Consider the following 25,945-nt stretch of genomic DNA (forward strand, 5'->3'; position numbering starts at 1 on the left):
TATATATGTGGTATGTATGTAGTATGTATGTAGCATGCAGTATGTATGTAGCATGCATGTAGTATATATGTAGTATGTATGTAGCATGCATGTAGTATGTATGTAGCATGCATGTAGTATGTATGTAGCATGCATGTAGTATGTATGTAGTATGTATGTAGTATATATGTAGTATGTATGTAGCATGTAGTATGTATGTAGTATGTATGTAGCATGTAGTATATATGTAGTATGTATGTAGTATGTATGTAGCATGTATGTAGTATGTATGTAGCATGTAGTATGTATGTAGCATGCATGTAGTATATGTTATGTATGTAGCATGCATGTAGTATGTATGTAGTATGTATGTAGCATGCATGTAGTATGTATGTAGTATATATGTGGTATGTATGTAGTATGTATGTAGCATGCAGTATGTATGTAGCATGCATGTAGTATATATGTAGTATGTATGTAGCATGTAGTATGTATGTAGCATGCATGTAGTATGTATGTAGTATGTATGTAGTATTTTTTTTTTTTTTTTTTTTTTTAACATTTAACACATTAGCCGGATGATGGGACTACTACTGTCCCATCATTGGCTAATGTGTCAATCACTGTCATGGTAGCAGGCATCGCCAGATGGGACTTATAGTCCCATCGGACGATGCTTGCACAGACCCCCGGACATCAGCACAGCCCCCCGGCAGGCCGGCACAGCCCCCCGGCAGGCCGGTACAGACCCCCACAGGGTGCACAGACCACCGGCAGGCCGGCACAGCCCCCCGGCAGGCCGGTACAGACCCCCACAGGGTGCACAGACCACCGGCAGGCCGGTACAGACCCCGGGCAGTCCACACAGCCCCCCGGCAGGCCGGCAGAGACCCCCGGAAGGCCCGAAATGACGGCGCATCATGATGCGCACACACCGCGCATCATGATGACGTCAGGCTGTCAATCAACTTTGAACTTCCGATTCCGATGTCGACTTCCGATATTGAAAAAATATCGGAAGTCTGTATCGGAATTCCGATACAGCAAGTATCGGCCGATACCCGATACTTGCGGTATCGGAATGCTCAACACTACTTATGACGTAACTTGTGACTTCCAGCCAGTCAGAAGTTACGGGTACAAGATGGCACCGCAGTAACGGAGCGGAGTTGGTAAAAGATGAAGCCACCAAAGGTGAGTATAAGAATGAGGGCAGGGGTTTACACTTAAGGCGTCACTCAGGTGCTGAAAAATAATTGAAAAGTTGCATATTGGCTCACCAACAGTTGAAAAATGCCTTGAATCGAGGTGTGGTGCACGTTGGCTCCAGACTAACTTCTGGATGTAGATATAGCAGCAAAGTGGAGAAATCCAGCATCTACAGGAATTGAGGAAAGTATATTAAACATTATTTTACTAGCAACATAGTTAAGAAAGGGAAAAATTAAAACTCAAAACATACAAAGAGAATAAAAGGACACTAGTCTACGTGTTTCGAGCATAACTATAATCCAGAAAATCTGCATGTACATTTTGTATCAAATATGCAACATGTGAATCCAGCCTTAGAGTATTTAAGCCATACAGACTAGTAAATGTTGATAAATGAGTTTCACCAGGTCCTAGAATTGGACACTGCCAAACCAATATACCACAAAGAGTGTAAAGTCTCTTAAAATCTACTTTATTAATAGATCACATAAAATTTACAACATTTAAATAATTTAAAACAGAAATTTACGATGAAGAGTACCCAAAACTTAGTCATAATTTTTGTACAACATACAGGTTAATAGCAATCTAAAACTGCCTGGCATTTCCAGCCCACAGGGCAAACGTCATCAATCCTTATGGTGTCGTTCTGTTTAGGTAGTACCATGATCTTTGTTTGTTAAACCACATCTGATACTTGCCACAGGTGAGTTTGAACAAGCATCACATTCTTGAAGCAAAGTTGTTTGCCCACAATTCTATAAAAGTGCAAATAATTTTGTTTGGCCCATTTTTAGAGTTTTGTGTGAAATTATGTCCAATTTGTTTTTTTTATCTTATGTGCTTGTGTTGTTCCAATACACACAAAGGAAATTATCATGTGTAACTGCAATAATTTTCTGGGAGAAATACTTCATTTTCTGGAACAATTTCAAAGGTGCCAACAATTTTGGCCATGACTGTACTTTTTTTGGCAGATCTAAGTAAGCAGTGTATTGATCTCCTGTCTGTCCTGGGAGGGAGGTCGGTGTCTGCAGAGCATACATGCTCTGTGCTTGCATAGAGGAAAATGTTCCACAGCCACATTGAGCGCTAAAGTCCGATGCCAGGGTATACTCCTAGGAGAGCCATAAACTGATTACTAAAATATAGTGTATTGATCCCCCTGCCCCCCCATAATATTGAGTTTGGGAAACATTTCTGCATCAAATTGCTTCCAAGAGGAGGCAAAATTGGATAATTAACCCTGTTGCAATGTTTCTGGAAATTACATTAGCTCTGTTGCTTTGCAGAGCTGGAGTCTTGGGTTCAAATGCCACCAAGGACAACATCTGCAAGCTGTTTGTGTGGGTTTCCTCCCATATTCCAAAGACATACTGATAGGGAATTTAGATTGTGAGCCCCAATGGGGACAGCGATGATAATGCCTGTAAAGCGTTGCAGAATATGATAGAGCTATATAAGTAATGCGTAATAAATTATAATAAGTTACTCTTTACTGAAGATGCACAACCTTTCTAGCAGCAGTGTACACAGAAATGCATTGGAATAGCACCTGCCCTGGAAATGGCGACTAAAACTGGAACCTGATGCTAAAGTCCCTTTATTTTCTAGAATGTTAAAGGTAATCTGTCAGCAGGGCTTTGCCATGTAATCAGTGAGAAATCTCCTGTAGGTTATGAGAGTCCGATTCTAGGGGTGTGTCACTTACTAGGCTGTGTGTTATGAACGTGTACTCATTCACACACAGGTAATCGAAAAAGGGAAGTTCAACCACAGGGAGATGTCAGATCTAAACCCAACTGGTCCTTGTACAAACTTGAAAGGCACTAACTACATAGCTAAAAACACCACCTTGGACCTAACTCCCTAAAATGCTGTCAAGAGGTTTCTTGTACCTCCAGAGGAACCAAAGGGAAGCACGCAACACATTGCCCACAAGGGGAAAGGAAAGTGTTAAGTTAGATGTGAAACCCTGGGTGATAAACTAAAATATGTTCAGAGGGTTGAGAGGGAAAAATAAGGAGAGCCAAAGTAAAAGGAACAAGTAACCCGCAGAAGCCTAACAGTGGTAAAACGAATAGGTGCTGGGAAGGAAAGCAAACAGACTCACTGCAGGAAATAAACTGGAGTGTACCAAACAAGGTAAATGCCTTAGCTGAAGCCCTCCTGAACATACATCCACTAAGAGGTAAAGCCAGCAAGGAAGTACAGTGAAGGGTGAACATTATATAGCCTCACCCAGAATGTGATAGGGTAAACCAAAACAGGAACATGAGAAACACCTGGAGAGGAGTACATCAAGAAAAGAAAACAAAGAAAATAGAAACTATCAGCATTTGGAAAGGGAAGAAAGGACAATAGCTCAGCAGACAGAGGAACCAACCATGCGGCAACAGGTCACCGGATCGAATCCTCAAACTGAGCCATGACACTGTGTTTTGCTGTTTCTACACAATCATTGTATTATCAACAGGAGATTATTTCTACAGGACTAGGTGTCTCATGCCTCCTGATTCAACCAGGCACTCACCACTGATTAGCAGCTTTCTGTCAAAATACAGTGTACAAAGAAAGCTGCCAATCGGTGATGTGGGCGAGGTTGCACAGGGATCAACATTAATTCTGAGCTCTGCTTGTACTACATCAGAGAAAACTGTGATTCTATCACAGCTGTTGCACCCAGTAAACTAAGTTATACATAGCTGGAATCAGCATCTCTGCCACTATATCATGCTTACAGATTCAGCAAAAACCTGCTGATAGAGTTTAAGCCAAAGCTATCAGGGACAAAAAAAAAAAAGCTTAGCCACATTCTCAAAAGGTTTTCCACCAAAAGGGTTAATCCCCCCCTGCAGATGGAAACCTTGTGATCCCTATTTATGTAATGGGATTTATCACGTTAGCCCTTATTAAAAGACGCGTCTCTCACTGTAGACGACCACATGGGAATATGATGTAAAATGCCTGTGCCTTTTCCTCCATGTATCTGTATCTGCTGCGTGTATCCGGTTATATTTGGAAGGAAAACAAAGCTGGCAAACAAGCCCAAAGTTAAATAAATGTCATATTCGTCCTCCAATCTACCTAACATTTATTAAATCCTTCGTCTGGCTTGAAATTCAATCTAGTCTCTCCCCTAGGTATTCTTTATTACATTTCGTGTACAATGAAAAGACATCAGTAAGACAAACAAATCTCAGTAGTAAATTGAAGAATGTTACATTTGCATAGGAAGGAGAGAGAAGAAATAAATCCTTTCCAGCTTAGAACAGGGGAGATGAGCAGCAAGACAGCCATGAAATGATCTGACGATTATATATTCACCTGTGCGTGATATGGAAATACTCAGTCTCTGTTGACTTGATAAGAGCGAAAGAGATTTTTTAAAATGTCCAGATCTTTTTGAGACGTGATCCATTATCTGGAACTGATAGCATCCTCATTGGTGGTAAATATGAATCTACGCAGTACACGGTCCTATTTACACAGATCGTACAAGCTGTATCCCAACATCTTATATGTGCAGGGGTGATCGCATCATAAAAAACCCATGTGAGGGCCTCTTGTATGAATAACTGATTGCTGCTAGTTCAGCTCCCCGGTGAATAGTATAGTGCATAGGGGGGAAGCCACAACCAGCATGGAAATATAGCACTACATACAAGCCATTCAGATGAAGGAGAGAGCATTAAAAATTGCATTTTAGCAGTTCTCCGCTGCAACTCGTAGCAGGGGGAAGGGTGCAAACTTGCCCTCTAAGTGTTTTCCATGGAGGATAGACATAATTAAAAGGAACCTGTCACATTAAACATGCACTCTGATCTGCCAGGAGATTGTTATAGAGCAGGAAAAGGTGAGCAATATTATGAGAAAAGATTCAGAATTACTTGAGATTCATTCATTTAAATCTATGTTCATTCTGGGTTTACGAGTCCAGTGGGTGGTCATTCTGGGTTTAGGAGTCCAGTGGGTGGGGCTAATTAGTGATGAGCGAGTATACTCGTTACTTGAAATTTCCCTGAGCATGCTCAGGTGATCTCCGAGTATTTGGATGTGCTTGGAGATTTAGTTTCTGTCGCCGTAGCTGCATGATTTGCGGCTGCTAGATGGGCGGAATACATATGGGAATTCCCTAACAAACAGGCAATCCCCACATGTATTCAGGCTGTCTAGCAGCCATAAATCATGCAACTACGGCGACAGAAACTAAATCTCCAAGCACATCCAAATACTCGGCGGACACCCGAGCATGCTCGGGAAATCTCGAGTAATGAGTATACCCACTCATCACTAGTGCTAATCAGTGATTGACAGCTATCTCTGTATGCGTTCTCAGTAACCTATTAAGACTGTCCAATGGACTACATAGTTCAGAATGAGCAAGGACTTCAATGAATAAATTGCAAGCAATATGATTGTGCAAAAGTTTTAGGCAGTTGTAGAAAAAAAATGCTGCAAAGTAAAAATGCTTTCAAAATTAGAAGAGTAAATAGTTTATTTTTGTCAATTAAAAACAAATTAAGCGAATAAACAAAAGAGAAATGTAAATCAAACCGGTATTTGATGCAAGCACCATTTACTCTCAATACAGCTTGATAACATCTGATCTTCTACTGTAAGTACACTTGCTCGCAGCCTTAGAAAGGACTTAAACCCCCGTGTCACACATAGCGATCTCGCTAGCGAGATCGCTGCTGAGTCACAAGTTTTCTCACCAGCGAGATCGCTGTGTGTGACACTGACCAGCGATCTGCCCCCCTGCCGGTTATCGCTGATCGTCCTGGAATAGCCAGGACATTTTTTTGATCGCTGGTCTCCCGCTGGCCAGCACGCATCGCTGCGTGTGACAGGCGGGAGACCAGCGATCAGCGCGCTGGTAACTAAGGTACATGCAGGGTTTCTAAGCAGCGGGCGGTGCTTAGAAACCCAATGTGTACCTTAGTTACCAGCGCGCTGATGCAGGGAGCTGGTAACCAAGGTACACATCGGGTTTCTAAGTGACGCACGCCCCTTAGAAACCCAATGTGTACCTTAGTTACCAGCTCCCTGCCTGAGCGCGCTGGTAACTAAAGTACACAGCGACGCCACGCACTCGGCCTCGCTGGTGCTGATCACTGGTGAAGCTGCCTGTTTGACAGCTCACCAGTGATCACGTAGCGACTCACCAGCGATCCTGACAAGTTGATATCGTTGTCGGGATCACTGGTGAGTCACTATGTGTGACGGGGCCCTTAGCCAGGTAGGTTGTTCCAAACATATTGGAGAACTAACCACAGATCTTCTGTGAATGTCGCTTGTGCAAATCCTTCTGTCTCTACATGTAATCACATACAGATTCGATGAAGTTGAGATCAAGGCTCTGTGGTAGCCATATCATCACTTTCAAAGCTACTTGTTCTTATTTGCTTGATGCTAACAATACACCTGTTAGCCCTCAAGTAATTCATCAGCTTGCCTTGTTCTCTGCAATTTCACACATGCTGTCAGCTTTATCTCCTGCCTGTTCTTGGGATAACTCAATGTCCTCCTCCACTTCCTTCTCTTTCTCCTTCTTCCCATTCTCCACATCCTGCCGCATGTGACATTGTCTTTGAGGGTCCCTAACACAGCCAGGTTTTGCGATGAACATGAAAAAGTTGTTGTTCTTCGTCTATTCCTTCTTAAAACTTTGTGCGTACTTTTTCCAATATAAATATGAGGGTGATGACATGATTGATACCACAGTTGTCCCTTGTGGCAAATTTAATAGCTTCTTCGAGGGACCTCCGTAGGCGACGTGAATCCCATTATCAACTGCAATTGGGGGATTTCAAAGTAACCCAATCTCCAGTCTGCCTGCTACATGATATAATCAGTCATCGCTTTACGCTGATCATAAAGACAATACAAAATATACAGTGCTAAATTGTATTGTGTTGCATTGTAGCAAATAAGGCAGAGCTCAGACAGACCAAACTTTTTCTGCAAAGCCTGAAGGGCATACTGTATTGTACTGTGTAAAGGCTGTGTCTGACCATACAGGAATATGGTTGGTGATATCACAGCTTCTGGCCCTCCTTTTTGTCACCTCATTCTGGTTTTCGAGTCCTGTCTTTGACATAATGATCATCAAAATTGAAAGTCCGAGGAGGAGGAGGAGAAATGTGCAGAACACTGATTCAATCTGACCGTATTTTTTTAAATTATTTTTTGCATTTATTTTAACACTATTCCCCTCTGCCCAAAAGTACTGACCAAGAAATGTTAGATACACACTCATAAACAGGAGCAACAACAAATCGTAGTATTGGTATGTACATCAAGTTTCACTAATTAAAAGGATGTGCAATAAATCTGTAGTTTGCGACACATACATTCTTTTGGAGGCAGTCATATAGATAAAGGTCTTTTTTACTTCTCTTTTGTATTTTTTTAGTACAATTCCCCTTTCCCAGAAAGGACAAACAAAGAAAAATTAAGTAATGCCCAAAAAACAACAGCAGCAATAGTGCCCTGAACGTTTTTGTGATGATGTTGCATGTTCTGCCTAGAAACAATAAAGAATTAAAGGTTTGTCTGGTCTTAAAGGGAACCTGTCACCCCTTTTTTGAGATATCATATAATGATATCATTCAATTGTGTGTCACATAAGGATTCTCTTAGTACTTTTGCTTCCCCCTGACCCCGCACCTTTCATGCATAAATACCTTTCTTATATCGGTTCAGATGTATGTAAACTGCCACTGTCCGGTCCGCTGGGCGGGGCTTATTCACCTGCTCCCCCCTCCCTGTCTTGCTCTATGCATTTCTTCTTGTGTAGAGCAAGACAGGGAGGGAGGGGGGAGCAGGTGAATAAGCCCCGCCCATCGAACCAGACCGTGGCAGTTTACATACATCTGAACTGATATAAAAAAGGTATTTATGCATGAAAGGTGAGGGGTCAGGGGGAAGCAAAAGTACTAAGAGAATCCTTATGTGACACACAATTGAATGATATCATTATATGATATCTCAAAAAAGGGGTGACAGGTTCCCTTTAAGATACAAGACTGAAGTCACTCTATGTGACTGCAGACTTGTGAATCCTCATATCTCGCGTAGTGTGCACTGTGAGGATTCTCCAGCACCGGGAGCAGGCAGTCATGTGACCCAAATGCTCGGCCCCATTCCAACTAGACTGCTTCTGGCCTCGCTCAATACCCATCTAGTCGGAATGTGGACAGGTGTGTACATGCCGTCATATGACCGCCCACTCCCGGAACTGGAAAACTCGACTGCAAACGTGTAGCTTCAGACCGGCCAACCCCTTTAAAGTGAAAAAAACTGAGTAAGGTTGGGCAGTTGCTACTTGCAGATCGAATCTAATACATAAAGCTCAAGTGTGTGTATGTATGTATGTATGTATGTATGTATGTATGTCCTGGATTGGCATCCGCACCGTCACAGCTACAGCCACAAAATTTGGCACAGTCACACGTCTGGACCCCGAGAGTGTCCTAGGCTATGTTGTGAGGCGAAATTTTTAACCCCACGCGTTCCAATTCACCAAACAATTTTGCCCCTATCTACATAATGGGGGAAAAGTGTGTTTATCAAGCCCCGCCCCTCATTATGTCATAATGGTTGCCATGGCGACGCTGATGTCATCATAGGTTGCAAGCCCCACCGCTCATTATGATGTCATAATGGTTGACTATGGGATGGAGGATGTGTGATGGGTATATGGTCACTGGACTATGGGATGGAGGATGTGTGATGGGTATATGGTCACTGGACTATGGGATGGAGGATATGTATGACGGGTATATGGGCACGGGACTATGGGATGGAGGATATGTATGATGGGTATATGGGCACGGGACTATGGGATGGCGGATATGTGTGATGGGTATATGGGCACGGGACTATGGGATGGAGGATTAATTTTTTATGCTGTTCTTTTACACAGTCATCCTTGCTTTTCCTACAGAGACACAGTCCTGAAGTTGCCTTCTACTGCCCAAATTTGACCTTGGAGGAAGATCACTTACAGCTTCTTAAGGTACTGTCACACTAAGCGATATCGCTAGCATTATCGCTATAACGTCACTGGTTTTTGTGACGTTATAGTGATATTGCTAGCGATATCGCTATGTCTGATACTTACTTCCGACCGCTCCCCCGCTGGTTATCGCTGATCGCGCGAGAACGTCCTGGACCGTTTCTCATTGTCAGCTTCCTGCTGGGTTTCCTGTAGCGCCAACGAGCGACGCGTGGACGTGGGCGGGAGGGCGTCAGGATCGCCTCGTCTGACAGGTAAGTAGCGACCCCCGACCCCTGCGATGTCGCTGGTGAGATCTGCCTGTGTGGCAGCTCACTAGCGACCACTTAGCGATGTACCAGCGATCCTGACCGCGTCATATCGCTGGTCGGGATCGCTGGTGCATCACTAAGTGTGACAATACTTTTAGATAATCTGAGATCATTTTTATCAAAGGTTTTTATGATATCTATTCACTCAGCTGTCATCTTTATTTTCTGTCTGAATGTAGCATTTACTCTCAAGTACCCCTGAAATACCTTGGACAGCCATCCTTAATCACAATCCAATGCACTGTCCTCATCAGCCCAATTGTGCCTTCTCTAACTAGAAGAGGCCATTGCACCGACTATCAGGTCTATATTTTACATGCTGTTAACCTCTATCCCCAGTGCTAGACGATATACAGGAGGGGGCAGCGGAGGGGATTTAATCAGCTATTAATAGAGTTGGTCTGGATCGCTGTACGGAGATTCTGGACGCTTTCTCCTGGATTCTGTGGGATAATGACTGTAAATCCATTATCACAGCATAATATGTGAACTAGCTTCTCTTTGCAATTACCATTTATGTGTACAGTAGTTAAATCTGATTTAATAACCATTATGAGGGTAATTAATCGTGGATGTGATGCATTTCCGCAAAAACAAGATTCATCAAATAATTAACTAGTGGCAAAAAATGTGTTGTCGAGGAAGAAGTGTAGTGAGTGCAAGAGAGAGAAAAGAAATGGAGTAATCATAAACCATGCAAGGGAGTAAAAAGGATAACAAAGTTTATTAAATACAATATATAAAAACATTAAATAGCATAACAAACAAATGATAACTGGAGGTCTTGTAGCAAAGGAGGAACAATAAGTACAAGGGGGTCATTTTTATCCATCACACATATCCTCCATGGGACAGTAAATACCAAGTAATGCAGTGATATACAGTATCTGGGTGGTGAGAAATAAGTATAAATTAGCTGGAAGGCCCTTTATAGGTTTTTTCCATATAAAGTGCATGTAGGGATACAGTAAGTAGGGAAAAGGGAAAGAAGGTAAATACACAGACCTAAATATATGTCAGTGTGCTACAAAGTGTATATTATGCAGGATTGTGCACTAAGGATAGACAGTAGTATTGTCTCAAGTTCTCACATGTATAGCCCAAATCACAACCGGTCAAAGATAAGTACTAAGACCCATAACTTGAACATGGAACAAAAGCTTACCAAATCTGCAACACAGCCTAAAATTTTGAATACGTTTTTGGAGGCTTATGTATACTGTGTGGATGAGCAATATAATACCGATAAAATTTTGAAAAAGATTTTTGAGTGTGTGAGGTAGCGCTGTCATTCAAGGTTGGGAGACACTCACTTGGCAGCCACACAATCAGATCCAGCTCGGGTTTTCATAAGCCATAACATAGTCCATGAGGTTTATTCGTCATCATAAACCACAGCAATCTAAACAGCATTACAGCATAGCGTCCATTATATTCAGCCTCATCCTTATCTCACCCATGGCAGGGTTCCCACATGGCTGTTTCTCCAGGCTGCAGACATCCACACACTCCACAGGGACTCTCAGACGCTGGCCGCCATTACACACACAGCTGCTCCACAGGCTGTTAGTGAGGCAATCCTTCTCCTCACGGGACCTTCCAAACTGGACCAATCAGGTCCCAGCATTCACACCTTGTGACCTACCCTGGCCACCTTATATGGTCGTAGCCACCTCCACTGGGTCACATGGCTATGACCTCATCACAGGTCCTTCACACACTTACAAAGCCTTTTACTATAGGTGTTTTCAGACACACCCCTGGGTGGATTTGTAGGTAACCAGAACCCGCCCATCTCTCTAGTTACCTGCAGACTTCTCCCTTACACTTTGACACAACACCTCAGCAATGATATTGCTGATCACACATACACAAGTCTCCATCTCAAAGCCACCCACTTTGAGATACATAACTATCCTTCAGGATTCTGCCACTCATCCATTCTCTTGGGACATCCACACAGTGCCCCCTAGTGGACACAGTGGTCATTACACCACAAGTGTTATATACCAAGGAAATGTACTCCAATGTACTCCAGACCATGGAATTGTCTATGGATGAGCAATATAATAACAATAAAAAATGTTAACAAGTCTTTTGAGGCTTATATACCACTGAAATCTATGCAAGAATATGTAAAAGTCTATGGTTGAGCAATATAATACCAATACATTTTGTAGCAAGTTTTTTGGGGCTAATTAAAGCAACAAAATCTATCCAAGAATATGTAAAAGTCTACGGATGAGCAAAATAGTATACCGATCAATTTTGTAAGTTTTTTGAGGGTTATGTACCAAGGAAATGTACCCAAGAACAAGTAATGCTGTATGGATGGGCAATATAACACTGATACATTTTTGAAAAAGTTTTCAGAGGCTTAGATAGCAACGAAATGCACCCAAGAAGACATAATACCCTATGGGTGAGCAATGTAATACCAATAAATTTGTAAACAAGTTTTTTGAGGGTTAAATTATACCAAGGAAATGTACCCAAGAAAACGTAACACAGTATGGCTGAGAAATGTAACCCAGCAAAATGTTGAAACTTTTTTTTTACTGTTATATATCAGAAAAGTGTGCCCCAGAACACGATTAATGTACGGGTAAAAAAATGTAAACAAGCAAGCAAAAATTTTAAACGCTTTTTTGTAGTTTAATATTCCACCAAAAAAGTCATCGACAGCACGTAATACTCTATAGATGAGTAACCAAATCCAGAAACATTTTCTACTCTTTTTGTAAGTTTTATATGACACTGTAATGCAACAATAGCCGTGTTAAACTGTAGAAATGAATCATTGAATCCATAAGAACATTTTGAACGTAAATATTTTGAAAGTGTACTTCATGTATTTACACACTCATAAAGGCTTTAAAGAACGTGCAAAGCCAGACAAAAATTATAAGGAGGTTCATCCATAGACGCCTGAAAGGCAACAACTGGTGGGACTCATTCAAATATTTTAATAGTGTACTTCCTTTACTCTCCCTCCCTAGGTGGCTAAATGCAGATTGTAAGTGATACAAACAGCAAAGCAAACAATTAGCCCTTAGAAGGGCAATTAGTTTGATGGCTCAGCTCCTGTATCAATACTACAGGCCTCTGATTCTTTATACTGTACACACACAGGCCTAGACAAGCACTCTTTCCCTCCAATATGAAGTGTCACAGAGCTGTGCAATGGTATCAGTGTCTCGAGCAGCGCCTGTTCTTTTATAATCCCTGATTATGTCAGACGGTGACCCAATCACAGTAATGCCACAACCAAGATTGCTACGGCATTACAGTGACTCACAGGTAATCCCCACATGTTTATTGGCTGTGTAACAGACACCAAAGATGTGGGCGAGGATTTGAATTTTACATAGAGCACCACCCATTACTCGCCTAGTAACGAGTACAACTGAGCACCATAATTCTCGAGAAATAACCGAGTATCACCGAGCACGTTTGCTCATCGTTATCAGAGACCTGTTGTAAAGTCCCCGTCACACACAGCGATCTCGCTAGCGAGTTTTGTGACGCAACAGCGATCTCACCAGCGAGATCGCTGTGTGTGACACCTATCAGCATCCGCCCCCCCCTGCCGGGTATCGCTGATCGTGCTCGAATGCCCTGGACTTTTTTTTTGGTCGTTGGTCTCCCGCTAGCCAGCACGCATCACTGCGTGTGGCAGGTAGGAGAGCAGCGATCAGCGAGCTCCCAGCTCGTATCCAAGGTAAACAACGGGTTTCTAAGTGCCGTCCGGCACTTAGAAACCCGATGTTTACCTTGGTTACCAGCTCCCTGCACCAGCGCACTGGTATCTAAGGTACACAGCGGCGCGCGTGCTCGTCGTCGCTGGTGCTGATCCCTGGTGAAGCTGCCTGTTTGGCAGCTCACCAGCGATCATGTAGCGACTCACCAGCGATCCTGTCAAGTTCATATCGTTGTCGGGATCGCTGGTGAGTCGCTATGTGTGACGGGGCCCTAAGTCATTTTCATCCATTGGTCAACATCTGTAGCCTTAGTTAACACGGCATAATCTTTTCAAAGCTTTCCGGTATCAGTAAGGGGCTGCATTGCATAAAGAAATGGAAATTAAATGTAGCGAGATGAAAGCTTTTCTTTCCTCCCATTAAAAGCAAAATCATTCTCAATGCTGCTGTGAGGGGAAAAATAATTAATTACAACGACAGCAAATAAAAACCAGAATGAGCAGCGGCGCTGAATGGAATATTACTGAGCTAGCATTTGCATAAGTGGGTATTTTAATGCATGTATAATGTTAACAAACACAATGCCACATCTGACTGTAATGATTAAGCATTAGTGTTGTTTACACAGCCACAGCGTTTCTTAGCATAATTCTGTTTATTTTTTAAGGTAAGATTTGCCTCCTGAACCCTTCCATCTCATGTCTGCTGTATTCCTTCAGTTAATTAGCTCACAACATAAGCCTATTGTCTCCCAAACTCCACATTTTTGTTTTGTTTTGCTATTAATTATTCTTATCTGTGCTGTTCTGCGGGGCCAGATGAATAGAGTCACTTCATAGAAATTATCTGAATGCATCACAACCAATTTGTAGAAAGAAGTGTGAAATCCACTTAGCCCATGGTATCCTTTATTTTCTAGCATTTGACAAAGAGTCGTTTGTTAACATGAAAGTCCTAGCTAAACTGGCAAATAGTTTCTTGCTTTCATTATGATGATGTTGCTTGTTATTATTATTATTATTATTATTAGTGTTGATGGTATTGTTGTTGTTGTTGTTATTTATTATTTTATTGCTTAGCTTTAGGGCTGGTTTCAGGTTGACTAGTGCCTTATGCAGTCATTTCTAATAAGGACCCCATCCTTATGGACGATCCTATCCTGTCCTGTTACCATGTGTCAGCCAACCTCAATGTGAATAAGGGCAGAACAGGACAAGATCCGACTGTTCATTCACCTGTCCATGAGAAGCTATATTCATCTATTTTATTTTCAGTTACATCCTTGGGTTTCTTAAAGGGAATGTCTTTTCAGAATATGATCAATTGCTAAAACCATATTTTTGCATTAAATATATTAACATTTTATTTTTTGACAGCACATCCTGTGTTGATTTTTTTTCTTCTTTTTTTAACTGAAATCTTGCAATTTTCACACTTGCCACTATGGCTATTTTAGAATTATACGTCTGTTTTTTCAAGAAGAGTTTTCAGCAGTCTCATTATCATCACAGACAGTATTAAAATGTCAGGTAACAAAACTGCACAACTAATAACAGCTAATAACACAGGGTCCACCAATCACAATAGATGATGTCACATCTGATCCTGATCCTCCACCCTTCGCAACTACTTTTGCACAAACTCATTACATGTTGAGACCGGGTCTGAGTAAGTCTCTTGCTGTTAATAGACACATGGATTTCCTGAAAAAAACATGAATTATGAGTTTAGGATCGTCCTAGGGGCCAGTGTGAAAAGTGAAAATTTTACAGGGTTTTTTTTGTTAATACAGTTTGTGATATGAAAGATATGAAGAAAATACCAAACATGTTTTAGGTCATTTTCTTATGACATATTTTCTTTAAGTAACTTGTAACAACAGCACTAGCAGTCAAAGTTAGTGCTTCTGATTTAAAGTGGTATTCTCATGTTTGTTGAATTAGACAGCATGAAATAAGCAAGTTTGCAGTTGACTTACTTTTTCCATCTGTTGACATTCTCCTGCAATAACAGTTTTTATCTCTCGTACTGTACAGCTGGTTTCCATGTCGCTCAGCCACCAGTGCATGCCCAGACCCTGGCCAAGGGTGCACACAGTAGTTACATTCCAGGAGAGAGATTAACTTCTAACATATAAGCCACCTTTCTCCTGCCCATTGATCTCTATATAGCAGTTCTCTGCTCACATCCTTCTTCATCTTAACTCCTGAAAAGCTGCTGTTAGAAATCTTGCAAACTCGCCAACCCTGCAGCTTTCAGAGCAGGTGTCCTAATAGCGACTTTCACTTTCCGGAGTTGTGTGCTTGCTCAAATGCCCTGTAATCTTTATATGTAAATACAGTGATAACAGTGTAGACTCAGAACCACTGAGCTTTATAGATGTACTAATACTTTGGGTCTTCTGCTCACCAGAACTGCCACTCAAGAAGGAGAGCCCACCCTCCCAGAAACAGGGAAGTAAAGAGACTAAGGAGACTGCAGAGGCCTCATCTGCTCAAGAGACTACTTGAGAACACCTCTTTACACTTAACTTTAAATGTTTGATTTCTAATTGGTCTTAAAATAAAAACAAAAGTATGTCCATGGCTGTTGTCGGTCAACCACTCACCTGCTGTGAAAAAGAATGACTCTTCTCATTGATTGGCTCCAGCTGATTGGATTTATTTATCCTGTTGGCTGGTTTTATTATTTTATTCCAGGAACCCTGTGTGTCTATTTGATTTTATGCCTTAAAATTCTGGATTTTATCTTCTGGAAGTATATAAAAAACTAAACTTTACAGCCTTGGAAACTGTAGGCAACAGCTCAGACTTTAGGTTTGTCACCAGGTTTGCATTGCATTGTAGGATGTCTGGAAACGTTGGAGTTTGAAAGTCTAAAAGTTGACACAGGCCTGCCAAAAGAACACAGCTGATAGATGTAACCAACATCTGTACCAGATTATTATCGGCTGTCCATCACCTGACTTTCCGCATACAGTCCAAGAGTCAAGATCGAGTGGATGCTAAGGAGGAGGACATACAGTCAGCACTTTTTTCTAAAGCCTCACCTCTCCTTCTCCGCTTACACTAGCAGATTGATGACTGATGGTGAGACTACCCGGCCAAATTCCAAGTAAGTCAAAGCCGCACATAACACCCTTTTACAACCCTATTTTCACTTCTGGGCCACAGCCCATCTGTAATGTCCTATCTCTAGGTCACTGTGGCCTAGTGGTTCAGCTATAGGTTGGGCTGCTTTTCAGGGTTTGGGCATTGTCCCATATGTCCAGTGAAGGGTAAACCTACTACATACAAAAATATCTTAGGAAGCTTCCAGCTTTATGGCAATAGTTTAGGGTATAGCACTTCTTGATTTAGCAGATTGTGGTTCTATGGACAAAGCCAGGTCAATTAAGACATCATTTATGAGTTTGCTGCGGAGGAACTTTAGCTCTGACCTTACCTCAATCGAACACGATTGGTAGGAACTGTAATGTAAATTTCAAGCAGTACCTTCTCATCCAATATTAGTGCCTGAGTTTCCAACTCACCTCTTCTCATACCATATCTTCATGATTGTCACATGTCCACATACAATTGGTCACTTAGTGTATATCAGTTATCAGCAACATTGATCAGATGCTGCAAAGGAACCTATGTAATCAAATCTCACCTGTATATTTTCAACAACCAGATATTTTGGATTATTTGATTTTAATTTTTTGGGGGCTAGATGGATTGTGTGCACACTTCCTCCTGTATCCAGGCTGGAAGGTTTCACTTTTTTTTTAAGCCTTCCAGATATTCCGGTAGAGTAATCGAATATGATGCATCTTTTCCAGTCAATTTTATCCTTCTTGTACCTTGTACATTTACTCTTGTTTCTTTATTCTACAGAAAACTCTTACAAAACCTCTTACGAATCCCCTTGTGTTTATCACTAGGAGGTTCACGATGTTGCTTCTTCTCTCCATAACTAAAAGACTCACTAGACGTCAATCAACATGTCAACATGGAAATAGGTAAACTGGCGTTAATTACATCCTCTGAGTGCATGATTTTGACAGACGTATAGAACTAAAAATTATATTTAATGGCTTAAAATCAGCACCTAAATATAACAACACGAGGTCTGTTCAATGAAGAATTCCAGCTGCAAAGTAACTAGGTTATACTGCATATGCGACATACAGGCCTGAACGCCGTCATTAAAACATTGAGCTGTCTGTAATTGCAGCAGTGACAGATGATTGTCGGCGGAGATGCATGCAAAGTTATGCATTTGGCAATATAAATATGCATGTTATATACATATCCAATGAGGTTATAAGTGGTTTATGGAAGGAAATTGGGAGCGCTAAAGTGTCGTCATCACCAGCTATGGGAGTTGGATATCTGCTAAAATAACACTTACCATGTCGTTATGGTGTTTTCTGTATTGTAGAGACATTCAGTCCAGTGCAGGAGCTTGTGTAGGATTATTAAAGGAGGTCTATTGGGGCCATGAGTTGGAGATTTACCCCATATCTGCAGGATAATAGTGTAACTTCTGGTGACAGGTTCCCTTTATCACCTTAGATGCTATGGTGAGCATCTAAGATGTTAGACAGAGGTGGTGGTGGGCCATATGTAGCTTTATTTGGGCTCCACAACACGATTGTGAGAAACAGATGGGTTCTTATCATCAGTAGAGGACACAGATAGAAAAGGCCTCTGTGCAAGAACAATATTTGTACCCTGTGCAGTCATTGTGCACAATTCCACCTGCTTTGGAGGTGGTGCGCAGCCCCCTTACCTCTTGGGCTCCAGTGTGGTTGCATTGTCTGCACAAAAGCTATGTCCTCCCCTGCTTGTCATGGCAGCTGGAGGCAGGTGGTTTCCAGGTGAGTTGGTGTGCACAGTAGAGATAATAAAATAGTTCCTTTACCCCCTGTACACCTCTTCAAGTAATGTTCTACATTACCTTTTTTTATTCATGGTCGTTAAAGGTGTTGTTCGCTTCTCAATTGCATTGTTTCTCCCCAGTAAAATAATAAAATTTAGACTCCCCTCAGATGCTAGTGCTGTTCCAGTGGTGTCTACAATGGCTCTCCCAGGACTTGCATGACATTATGTCACACAATCCCTGTGGCTAATCAGCGCTGATGTTACTCTCCTACATTTTGGACAAATCAAGACATCCGAAGGAAGTGATAGCTGCTGTTCTTCTGTCACTGTCTCTGGATGTCAATTACGTCTGTAGAAGAGGAAGCCACTGCTCATTGGCCGCAGAAATCCCATGACATAACAATGTCATGCAAGCCTCAGGAGAGTCAGTGCCAATACCACTGGAATGGTGTCGGCACTAGAGGTGAGTATAAGTGTTATTATTTTACAAGGGGGAAACATAGGGATTCTGAAGGGGCTGTCTGAGAAGTGGACAACCAATTTAAGGGGTTATGGGTTTTTTTATCATCTGAACTTTGGTTCCAAATTATAATAGAAACTACAATGCAGTGACAAGATCGATATCACCAGTACCCAACAGACCCTATTGACATATACTAGGGCCTGTTGAATTCCATTGTGGAGTCTTTTATGAGATGAAAACCACTACAATATTATGCTGCTCTATTATGCTTCCTATCAAATCTGACACAATCTGCGAAAAGAGGCTCCTTTATATCCCTGCAATGTCCCTGGTGGTCTGGGCTTATTTAAAGGTTAATTCTTAGCATCTGGTTGTTTGGAATGAAGAAGTGACTAATATTGCTATCCATGGTCCATTGTGGTCTAGGGAAATTAGCGGATAATATTTACTACCTCTGGATCTTTAGAGAATACATCAAACCTGTTACCTTTCATTCTCTTCTATAAGGTGATCATATCTGGTTTCACAGTAAGCTGTAAAGTGAGATGCTATGTTTCCTTGCCAGTCTGGTCTGTCACCTACAGTACTGACATCTAGTGGTCAGTGTAAAAATGGCAACGTTTCATAGTTTGTTTTTTTAGCTGCAAACACAAAAGACAAAAAATAAAAACAACACTAGCCTAGAAAATGTAAAAAATGTGGACTGTGGTCTCCTTTTACAAGCTCGTTTGAGAAACAGATCATGGTGGAAAAAAAAGGATTTAGTATGCGTGACTACACTTATCTCGGGAATATTTATTGTGGGATTTGTCTTGTGGATGGTTTTGTAGAATTGTCAGTTTCTTAGGGCCAAAAATAAGAAAAAAAACTCAGTAATTGCCATACTTTAGCGGCACTGATAAAAGTAAATTCTTGGGTCGTACAAAAGACAAAACAGTTCCCTTCAAGCAATTGTATGGTGCTTTTGTTTTACCGAGGTTTATGGTCTAAGGCCTCAGTCGTGGGTACAGAGACAAGAAATCAGTTGCTTACGAAAGCTCTTACAGTCAGGTCACATCATACAAAATACTAAACCCAATATCTTTTTTTGTTGGTAAAGTTTTTTCTTTAAGCCATTACATACAATCTGTAGTTGACTGAAAAAGCCGTCATTCTCAATCTCCGCTAAGTTCCTTTGAACAAATACAAGAATAACACAGTGGTATTCTGCTACTGGACTCTATCATTTTGTCTTGTTTGGTGCCGAGATTGCGCTATCATTTACAGCAGGTAAAATGCAATATTGATTTTCACTACATGGGGTGAGCAAAACTTATCAGGTCTCAACGACCGGGAAACATTTACATTTGTTAGCGGCCTAATAGGCAGAAAACAATAACCATGTTATGTGAAAAGAATTTGGGAAAAGTTCTCCTAGGAAAATAAATTTACCATATACATTTTGGCTTAAAGGGGTTGTCCACTTCTAGGGATATTTTTGTTTTCTCTTAAATACATGTAGTTGAGGCTAAAAATTATTTTCAGAATTCGGCTTCATTAAAAATTTTGCACCGTTTTTGCTTTTACAGATTCTTTTTTTTCCCGTGCATTCAACTTTGATGTGGTCGTAAAGGAGCGCTGAAGCGAGCTCAGAAAAGGACAGATAAAAAGTTAGAAATTCTCTTATTGGACTGTCAGAATGATTAATACCCAGCACTACCGCCGGTACTTGGATCAGAGCGTGCGGCCGCATATCGGTCAGACGCCTCTCTCCCAGCCAAACCAGATCTCCCACTTTGCACTGATGAGGGGCAGTACCCCGAAACACAGTGTCTGCAAATGGAGATTCTGGCTTGGCTTTTATCCTAAGTCATGTAACTAGGCTCGTTAAAGGGTCAACATTGACTTTTAGGATTGCTACCTCCAATAGGTGGCACTAGAGTTCTAGTCCTCTTCCTCTCTGAAGAGACAATTTGCATCATAAGCCGCATAGCAATACATGGAGCCGCATGCTCCGCTCCTGAGTGTCGGCGGCCGTGCCGGGTATTAACATGCGAGACTCGGCCGTATTCCTCGCACATGTGATCCCGGCCTAACACAAAGGCTACAGAAGGCAATCAATGCAAAATGTTTAATGAAACCCAATTACATAATTATATTTAAGAAAAAAATGTGCCCAAAGGTGGACAACCTGTTTAAAGATAAATGAGAGAATCTGTAATTAGAGTTGTTAGACTCCAGACGCATTTTCAAAATTAGTAAAACAGACCTACTATGGCTATTAATTATTTCCATCTGGTCCACCAATTGCAAGTTTTCAAGGTGCTCTGCGCACTCTGATCGCTAGGAATTGCTTAGATGACATCACTTCCTGCTCTGCTGCTATTGGCTAAAGCTGTACCAGACTTCCTGTTCCAGATAATTGCTCACTACTTTCTGCTCCAAATGCGGGGTTAGGAAGCTAACGTGGTACCTATATACATGTGATCTATATTAGTAAGATGCATATTTTATTAAATACATCACATTTAACTACATTTCTTTTTTAGCTGAACAACCCCTTTTAGAACTAATATCCAGAGAAAGAACAGCTTTGTAACTTGCATTTCAGGAACTGGAATTAAGGAATTAACAACTGGTATGTTACATATTAACTAAATAATCCCAGCAATTATACAAATTTGCCTGATCAAAAATGGTAAAAAAAACAAACAAAAAACATTACCCAGGAGAGTTCATAAGACTGTATTGGCCATTTTTTTTTACATACCTCTCTGTCACTTTGTCCAGTCAAGTATTGCTATTCTTCTGGATGGGAACCTAACCTGGACCCATTGACAGTACAGTTGTCTGTGATGTTGCTGGATAGTCTAACTATGATTTGCTCCTTTTGTGATTAAAAAACACTTGTTCAATTCACTACTATTTTCATTGATTAAAATAACCATAAATTATCCCACTAAAAATATATTGATTAGCTATGTATTAAAAATATGTACCCCAACAACAGCCCATAAAAAGATAGTACACAGTAAAAACCCAGCAGATAGGTAAAGAGGGCACCTTTAGATAAAATGACCCACTCCGATACCAGGCAAGACCAATACCCTACAGATAAATCCTCTAAATTTATACTACCGCCGCAGAAGTTAGCACCCTAAAAGAACAACGAATATGATGATGCCCCACTCACCAATGGTCCACCCTAAACTGTAGGGTATTGTCAGTGCCCGATGGTCTTAGCCGGTATCAGAGTGGGCCATGTCATCTAAAGGCGCCCTCCGCCAAAATTGACAGAGCTGGGAATGAGATGGAACAGAGTATGGCTACGCTCGCCCATCAAATTCATCAAAAGTGTTAGAGTTTATTAGCCCTGCTGCAGGCTTAGCTACAGGCCTTGACTGGATGGAAGTGCACACCACTGAGAAAATGCAGTGAATTAATGAAGTGGCATGCATGTCTTAATCCATTTGTTGTATCATACTCCAGCAAGACCAGTATTGAGCATACCAGTCTTAAAGGGATTGTCTAAGCTTGTTCTAACTCCAGTCTGCAGTCACTCTATTTGATTGCAGTGTGAGTGCTGTCAGGATTCTCCGGCGCCAGAAGAATATGCGCAATTTGTTTATATGTGGTCGCATGCCGACTAGACAAGTGCAGCCTTGCTCAATACAAGTGAATTGATTGAGACTGGACATGTCTAGTCGGAATGTAGCCAAAAGTGTGTAATTGCTCCTAGCACCAGCACCAGAGAGTCCTGACAACACCCAGTGTACATGCTCAGGTCTGAAGTCACACAGTGACTGCAGACTTGAATCCCAAAGCTGGAGAACCCCTTTAATGAATCAGTCCCTTTATTTTTTCTTTGAGTTGTAGATGTGCTAGCCACCATATCATATGCATTATCAAAACATGATATGGCACATTTATAAATGTATACAGAAGATAAACAGTAAAATAAAAATCTGGAAGTTTGCATATTGTCTAACCTCATAGGCTGAACATTGTCTGAAATGTATTGCATATAATGAAATACAGTCATGGCCAAAATTGTTGGCACCCTTGAAATTGTTCCAGAAAATGAAGCATTTCTGCCAGAAAATGATCACACGTTTTGTTATAAAAGCTTTGTGTTCGGCACATTTGTGGACGTAAACTTACCATTTTTTTCAGACTATGAGACACACTTTTTTCCTACAAAACTGTGGAGGAAAATGGGGGTTGCGTCTTATAGTCCAGATGTCCCTGCTCTGGCTGAGAGGGGGGAGCAGCAGCGCCAGAGCAGCGGGTCACAGGAGGCAGGAGCTGGCTGCTGTGGCTAAATCCTGTGGCTGCTGCTAAAGAGAAATGAATATGTCATGTCCGCCATGTCTGTCATGTCTGCCATGTCTGTTTTGTCTCAAGAACTTCTGGAGCGATGTGCATGCGCATATCTTGTCTGCTATCCTGCTTGTTCCCTAGAGCAGTGTGCACACTCACCTCATGTCTGCTGAGCTGCAAGATGCCTGCGTTTCTGCTTTGCCTTCTGTGATCTTCTCATCATGTCTAGAATCCTTGATCATGTGTCCTTCCTAGGATCCTGCACTGTCTGGTTCTGCAATCATCTCGTCATGTCTGAAACCTTGATCATGTGACGTTTCCTAAGATCCTGCACTGTCTGGTTCTGCAATCATCTCGTCATGTCTGAAACTCTGATCATGTGACCTTTCCTAGGATCCTGCACTGTCTGGTTCTGCAATCATCTCGTCATGACTAGAATCCCTGATCATGTGTCCTTCCTAGGATCCTGCACTGTCTGGTTCGGTGATCAGCTCGTTATGTCTGAAACCCTGATCATGTGACTGCGCTCTGTGATCCTGGAGCATCTGAACTAGGAAGTTCTACCCTGGTCCTGACCCGGAAGAGGAGGTGTTATGCCCTATATCAGACCGCCCCTTCCTATACTTAGGGACTGAGTATTGTGTTGTGTCCCTGAATGGCTGCTTGGTCTGTGGGGTGCTCCCTCTATTCTGTGCCCTTGCACCTAGCTCTGTAGTACATCTCTGCACACGCTCCGTGCTCGTATTCCGTCTCTTGTCTCGTGTCTTGTCTAGCGTTTGTCCTTCGTGCCATGTTTTGTCTCTGCTCTGCTTTGTGTTGCAGTCCTTATTTGCTCTGATTCTGTTCCGTGTTTCTTTCCATGTTTCCTGTCTCGCTTTGCTTTGTGGCTTCAGGTACCCTGCCTCTGTACCCTGACCCTGACGTGTCTCCTTACACGTGCAGGCCCCCGTCTCTGTGCCCTGTCCCTGACGTGTCTCTCTACATGTGCAGGCCTCCGTCTCTGTACCCTGTCCCTGACGTGTCTCTCTACACGTGCAGGCCTCCGTCTCTGTACCCTGTCCCTGGCGTGTCTCCTACACGTGCTGGCCTCGCTCTGTACCCTGTCTAGTCCCAAGGTTCTCCCTTGGCCCAGCTCTGGGCTTCGGCTTACGCTCCGCTGCCAGACTCTGTACCTGTCCCTGGCGTGTCTCTGCACGTGCAGGCCTCCGCTCTGAACCTCTCCCCGGCATGTCTCTACACGTGCAGGGCTCCGCTCTGAACCTCTCCCTGGCGTGTCTCTACACGTGCAGGCCTCGCTCTGTACCCTGTCTAGTCCCAAGGCCCTGCCTTGGCCCGGCTCTGGGCTTCGGCCTACGCTCCGCTGCTAGACTGTCCCTGGCATGCTCTCTGCATGCGCAGGTCTCTGCCTCGTTCTTTGTCTTTTCCCTGATGTTTCGTGCGCTTTTGCACTTTTCATACTAGGCTTTGCCGTGCGGTATCGCACGTGTCTCTGTCCTGTACCTTTGCCTAGCCCTGCCTTGTGGCTCCGTGCCTCGGTGCACGTGCCTGGTCACCTGTGCCTGCCTGGTGTGCCTCAGCCGTGCCGCCTCTAGCCATGCTAGCCTGTGTGCCTCAGCCGTGCCCCCGTCCAGTGCTAAAGTGGCTCACGGCTGTGTGGCCCCGCAGTGGTGTCGCCTCTAGTCGTGCCCGCCTGCAACTCCCATCATCGGTACCACCTGCCAGTGCCCCCGCCGTGGTCTCCGTGCTCTCTTGCACACACGCTGGTTCTCGCACTGTGCCTTTTCGTGCTACTCTTGCACAAAGCCTTTTGCCTCTTTTGCTCTGCTCTTAACCCTAGTTTGCCTGCCGGATTCCATAACCTGCCGACCGCTGCCAGAGGTCCGGACCTAGATGACTGCGGCTTTATGTCCGGAGCTGATGTCCAGATACATGGACCCTGTTGGTCAATGCCAGTACCTCGGTTTCCAATGCCATTGTACCTGTCCCTGACGTGCCCTCACACGCGCAGGCCACCATCCTTGTGTCTCTCCCTGGCATGCCCTCGCCCGCACAGGTCTCGTCCTGTGAACCCGACCCTGGAGTGTCCGTTGACACGCATCATGTCCTTAACCCTGTATTGTTTCCTTGCATGGAACCCTGGCTGACTTTTGGATGTCCGGATCCTGATGATTGCCTACAGAGCTTCAGAACCTGATGTCCCGGTTGATCTTCGCTTGCTGTCCGGAGTCTGATGTCATTGTGCCTCCGCCTACCATCTGCACGTACCATGCTTGGACCTTGGCGTGCCCTTGCATGCACCTTGCTATGTTGTCCCTGTTCTGGTTATGTTTGTACCTGATGTTATCCCTGAAGCCTTCCTTAAATGAAGTTTCTGTGAACTAATGTCTCGACTCGCCTTGTCTTGCTTCCCTGAGCCGGCCGTCTGGTCCAGTTGCCGTGGTGGCTCACCCCCTTGGTCTGGCCCCTGATACTCCCTGTATAGGGGGTGGTTCTCACTAGGTCAGCTCGCCCTAGGTGGGTGGGTGCCACGGCCCAGAGGGTCCACTCATTCAAAGAAGAAACGACTCAGCGTAAGCTGACACTCGTCACAGAATATTCACTCCATTCCACGCCCATGGGCATGGAAAGGAGTGAATATTAATTTCTCTTTAATAGCAAGCACAATGTTAGCCGCAGCATTCGGGTTCCTGCAGCTGCCAGGCGTTCTAGTGTGTTGGCTACTTTAGGCAATGAATATTCACTGCATTCCACTCCCATAGGTGTCCTTCCCTTTAGTATCGACATACGTGAAAGCCCGGCAGCTGCAGGAACCCAGTGGCTGCTGCTAATACTGTGCTCGCTATAGAGCAATGAATGCTCACCGAGCTCCACACAACATAGTCCCTGCATGGAGAACAGTGAGTATTCTGGCAGCTGTCCTCTGCGGATGGTAAGCAGCACATGATGTCATTGCCATGCGCTGCTTACAAGCATAAAGCAGCTGATGGCATCGGAGCAGGACTCTGCGAGGGAGTGCAGGAAGGTAAGTAGAATGTATTTTTTTTCTGATGGGGGCCATGTATACCAGCGTAAGGATGGGGCCATGCATA

At 43.0% G+C, this 25,945-nt stretch overlaps 1 long non-coding RNA gene across 1 annotated transcript in view; it reads right to left on the reverse strand.

Annotated features, from left to right (window-relative positions):
* LOC141047881 (uncharacterized) overlaps positions 1 to 11,111 on the reverse strand; it is a 60,755-nt gene extending 49,644 nt beyond the window's left edge. The window contains exons 1-2 of the long non-coding RNA XR_012219923.1: positions 10,982 to 11,111; positions 1,260 to 1,357 (exon numbers count right to left, since the gene is read on the reverse strand). This is a non-coding gene — a long non-coding RNA (uncharacterized lncRNA). The remainder of the gene's footprint in view (positions 1 to 1,259; positions 1,358 to 10,981) is intronic.
* Between the last annotated feature and the right edge of the window lie 14,834 nt (positions 11,112 to 25,945).

Source organism: Dendrobates tinctorius, unplaced genomic scaffold (assembly GCF_039654945.1).
Source record: "Dendrobates tinctorius isolate UK_male_01 unplaced genomic scaffold, ASM3965494v1 ptg000129l, whole genome shotgun sequence".
Taxonomy (NCBI): Eukaryota; Metazoa; Chordata; class Amphibia; order Anura; family Dendrobatidae; genus Dendrobates; species Dendrobates tinctorius.